This window comes from Mytilus trossulus, chromosome 9 (assembly GCF_036588685.1).
Source record: "Mytilus trossulus isolate FHL-02 chromosome 9, PNRI_Mtr1.1.1.hap1, whole genome shotgun sequence".
Classification (NCBI taxonomy): domain Eukaryota; kingdom Metazoa; phylum Mollusca; class Bivalvia; order Mytilida; family Mytilidae; genus Mytilus; species Mytilus trossulus.
In genome coordinates, this window is record NC_086381.1 from 31,509,871 (window position 1) to 31,515,664 (window position 5,794).

Below are 5,794 nucleotides of genomic sequence, written 5' to 3' on the forward strand. Positions count from 1 at the left end.
CGAATCTGAAAAAAATTAAGTTTGAACTCTGACGTCGTCTTATGATCATCAAAAACAAAAATCCTTAAGTTATTGTCCTATATCCTGCCTGAAAGTAATAATGTATGTTTTGAACCTTCTCACATAGACTCAGGAAACATTGTCGAATAACGATCATGCCAGATAGACCATTTCCTGATAAGCATGAACTAATCGATTCAAATTATACCTATTTTCATTTTATTTAAGAATACATTTGTTGTCAATATAAAACTAGTAACTCCCAATGGATTATTCAATAAATCGGATACAAGATCGCTATGACAGAAACATATTTCCAAGAGATTGTCAATTATAGAATGATGCAGTGTTTCCTATCAGATCGGATTAAATCTTCGACAATATACCACTGACACGTACAAATCAGAATATATTATAAGGTATTGACAAAAAACTTGCTATAAAAGATGATTGAGACGTCTAACGGAGCGGATGGTGACTTTCAAATTGGCTCTGATAATTTACAGCTCTGATGTGTCAAAACCCTGCTTGAATAATCGTTCGAGCTTTGTCTACGACAAAAATTGAATGTCCCTTAATGATAAAAAGAGTTTTGGAAATCGAGAGTAGAGTGCATTGAAATTGCAATTTACATCCAGCAATGTATTTATCATTGATATACTGTTTTTAATCCATAGACTTTGCTATATCCATTTTGGTTTTATTTTTATGAACAAGTATTGTAAGTCATCTGGCATTATTTAAGGTTTTGTCGTAATTTTGTTTTAGACACTCTCTACTGGATACATGCATGATTTTGCATATATTTCTGCTGTTATCTGCTTTATGGTCGGGTATATATATAGTTAATAAAATTGAGATGTCTTTTTCACACTTTCCCCATTTCCAATTTCAATATTATTACAGGAAAAGCGTATATGTCGATTCCCGCGGTTCCCTGAATTGTGTGATTTAGATTGTTCTGTACTACATATGTTGTTTTAAAATGAGGTGGCCGTCCGTATGGAACACAACTCACTCTTCTTTACTGCAATTGATATAGACTTTTTGATTTGAAACAAATCAAATACATTTTCATGAAAGATGAAAGAACAAATGGTGACTTTTAAATACAAACAAAATTAAATCTAGTTTTCAAATGAAAGAGTTAACAGAACAACTAATTAAACTGAAGGTAACCTTAATAAGATAAGTATGTTAATATAATTGTATTTTAGAATTATATTAGAAAAGAAGTGTACAATCACGTTAATATTTTAGACCCATTATCAAAATATTTACAAATATACTTCAAAACAGTATGGACATGTCAGAAGTAAGAAATTTGGATAACATATTAAATATCTAAGCATAAACAAATAAGCAATGAAAACTTCGGATATATTGTAGTTTCCTAATTTCTTTATCATCTGTTACAAATTAATTTTAAAAATAAGACCAAAGTTACAAAAAAAAAAGACTTCCTAAGCAGATAAAGCTTTCACTGAAAAAAAAAATGTACAATATAAATAATTTTGTTGTGAAATGCATTGTGAAAACATTGACAACTTACAAGTAAGGTTAATAATCCGAAACTTCATACTATTTTTAGCACATTTTGTCCCATGACGTAACATATCAGATTAATTCCGTTACAATAGACTGCTGACATTCGATATGACGTTCACACCAGAATATTCTATTAACTATTGACATTAATCTGAACATAAAGTATTTTAATAATTAATTCTTAGAACACAGACGATTGCAATTATTATATTCCGAACGCAATATGTGCCACTGGTCTGTTCTCAGTCATCTAGAAAATATACTAAATGATCAGACTGTCAATGTTCAATAAAGGAATTAGTAATCGGCGGTCAAGCTCTGAAATATTACTAAAAGTACAAGCCATCGATGCAAATTGCATTTTGTTTTGTATATTGCTTAATGAAATAGACAATGTATGGCTGAAGCTTTTCAACAAAGAATATATTATTTAATTATTATTTCGTTTATAACAGAGTATATGTGTTCACTTCTTTTCGGTGGTAACCACGGCTTCGTATTGAATCCGTGTTGAATACCGTACCGCACCTTGACCATTATTCTTTAACAAATTGTGATTTGGATGGAGAGTTGCATCATTGACATTCATGTTCCATCTTCTTATATCAATGTATTTAAATGCGTTATTGTTGTAATGTACGATAGGCCGGTCGTGTAATTACTCGTTTCAAATTAATGATTGTTAAGTCCAAATAGAGATGTTTTAAAAGTCTACTTTAAACTGAGAACTGTCAAGTTTGGAATGGCCGTACCAGTTTTCCATACACTACAGCAATACCACATGGTAGTTAAACCGCGTTTACTCCAAGATATGATCGGTATTACAAATATAAAGTGTTCATAATTTAGAATGGAGGTCGCAATTTTACCTCATTTAAAGACGAAGTATGTACAAATTGATAGATATTTTTTTCGGAAAATCGTTCTAAAAATAATGACCAAATGGAAAGGATGTTATACCGCTCGGATACAAAGTCCATAAGGAAATGAGTAGCGGGCACTTTGTTTTTGACCAGAAATGACAGTTAAGAATGATTATTGATTAGTATTTAGGGAAATTCTGGTAGAATAATTATCGTATTCCACATACGAAGAAGATGAATTGACTGTTGATGGCGACAAAAATATCGCGTTTCTTCAGAGGTAATAGGTTTGAATAAATCTGTTATCAATTTCTATTTCTTGGTATTAGCAGTAATATAAGATGCAATGAATATTTACATAGTTCGTTTCTCTTCGTAATTGCAATTTTCAAATTGTCCTCAATGTTCTACTGTAGTGTGCATTTTTACATTACTTAAAAAAATTATGCCGGTCAATAGTTACAAATATTTTTTTAAATATAAGGTGTCTGAGTATTATGTGTTTATTGTTAGAATGCTATCGACAATACACGTATATTTGTATACAGCATCATTTACCTTTTAGATATTAAAGAAATTACACTCTCAACTTTTAAAAGACCTTGTAAACTTGTAAATTTTCTTTTTGTAGAGTGTTAATAGTAGAGTAAACTAGTGTAAAATAGGAAGATGTGATTTAATTGCCAATGAGAAAACTCTCCACAAGGGATCAAATAACTTAGATGATTACAACTATTTGTTTTAATTCTAGAAATCAACTCCTAGGTTTTAGAATTATTTTTTTTTTCTCTTAAAACTAAACTTTATTGACATATTCACATTTGTTGATAGATACTAGTACATCTAATACCGGTACTTTATCCCAGCCTTTTTAATACCAAATAATATTACAGATATCATCATCGCTTTTTAAATGTCACAATTATGAATATGGGTATTTTGACCTCCTGGTGCATGTCTTTTTATTACTTGCCTCGTTGTGTTGCTGCCTTTGTGACTCATATGAATCAAAATTCCTTTGATTGCTTTCTTAACTTCTTCGTTGAATGTGAATTTGATCTACAGACTTGCATACATATTTTGTAACGTTTGTGTTAATGAAGCTGCTTACCAACATAACCCAAAATAAATATGATTGTTTTTTTTTTTTTTTTTTACAGTTATCAGTTTTAACAGAAATAAGACGAAGGTTGAAAGTTGTCTTACTGGCAATCATACAATTTAACAAACCACGTAGAAGTTAGCATCTCACCGTACGGCCTTTAACAATGATAAAAAATAATTACATATTAAGATAATATATACAAATCCATGCGCATATTTCATTTTACAGCTTGTTTTCATTGATGATTAGTTTTAACTGCAATTTATCCTTGCAAAAATCTACTATTTTAAGAAAATACTGAAGACATATAAAATATATATCAAGGATTTTATATTCACATGTTTTCGTGTTCGATTAAAGCTTTCTGTTTAATGAAGAAGACGAATTAATTGAATAATTGATATTCCGGTATCATGATTTTTAATTAATCTATCTTCTTCTTTGGAAAACATTACAGGACAAATTTTGATACAGCATCAGCAAAAATCGATTGATCGTCATTTGCCATCGTCCAGCACTTTGATCAATTAAACAATTATCTCTACGTCTGTGTTCTCAAATCGGTCATTTCTATCGCGAAGAAATAAATTGAGCTTTGGTAGTGTTGACAATAGAATCCGTCAGCTGTAATCTGTTTCAATACAGCTAGAGATTAATTTCTGTGGATGTGTATCAAAACGCAATTTAGAAGCCAAGAATTGAATTAATCAACAAATAACAAGAATTCGAATCGACATAGATTGATCTGCGAGTGTCAGTTTACTTTAACGTTGTCACTAATTGACTAGGAAAATAATTTCAACATAGTCCAAGAACCGAGATACGAACAGACGTGTTAGATCATACACACAAATGAACACCTAACTGCATATGGTTTAACTACGGATACGCTACAGGTTAATATGAGTGGAAAGAGATTTGAAGATATTTTTTTTTACTTAAAAAAACTACATTTGGTTGATTTTTTAGTTGTTTAATGTCCAGTGGCTCTACTTTGTTTGAGATGAAGAGTTCGACTCATTGAACATTGCAGCGGGTTATACCAGTTTGTTCTTATGTTTCGATGTTACGTCACTGACCAAGAAGGAGTGTCAGTAGCCCGGAAACATGTTTATTTCCGCCACATACATGTATGTCAGAGAGTTGTTCCAATGGCACATCTTCTTAATTTTATACCACATCTTCTTGATTTTATATACCAACATCTACCTATGGGAGGTAAAAAGGTCCCTGGTAGCGCTAATGTTGCTTTCGAAGTGGTTGTCCTCTTTTGGTTCGAAAACCTTTCTTTTATCAAATCCGACCATCTGTTGATAAGGATCTCACATACAATACATGTTGTACTTTTATACTGCAGTGAGGCAGTCTTGATAAAACTAATGAAAATTAGAACTTAAAAGCATATCATTATTAGTTATTAGTTTAATGCTATTTCTAATTCAACAGTGTCATCTGATGATAATCTTTGAAACAGGAGAAGTCATATTAACCATAGGTTTCTCACCATCATATTTAGTTCATTAAAATTAAGGATAATTTATATAAACGACAGTGACATGGAATCGAACAATTATATCATGGAGTCGGACACACAACCTGCTGCTCAGTTTCAAAATAAATAACTTTCCTTAAAACTAGTATATATTGATAGGGGATTAATTGAGGAATCAAAAAAGCAAAAAGAATATAGGCGAGATATTAGCCATTGAAAGTTTGGCGGGAAAATGTTTTCTCTAGATTTTTCATAGCTTCATCATTGACCAGTTAAAGTTCTCAAAAACTATTAAAATATAAATAAGATTTTATAAGACTTTTACAAATGGCTTATAATTATACATGTAAAAGATTTATAAAAAGCAAAATGGGGGTTCATGGGCAAATTTTTTTAAGGCCTTCAAATGGATAAAACCAGAGGATTTCGAAAATCTGACAAATAGTCCAAAACATGACAAGCAAACATCCCTAATAACAGAAAAACAAGAAATGATGTATAGATTATTCAAATATTATATGCCTCTACCTGTGCCGTCTGCACCTAATGACATACAAGTTGTATCACATGGAATTTACAAGAAAGAAAAATAATTTTATTTACTTTTCACCGTACATGTGAAAAAGGAATATAGCTCCGATCCATGCTTATCATTTTATGATTCTAAATGAAATTTTAAACACCATGAAGACTACCAAATAACATTAAGATAACCACTGTTATTACCCAACACCCTTAATCAAATTTTGCAAGCGAAATTTTTTAATCAAAAGTCTAATTTAAACC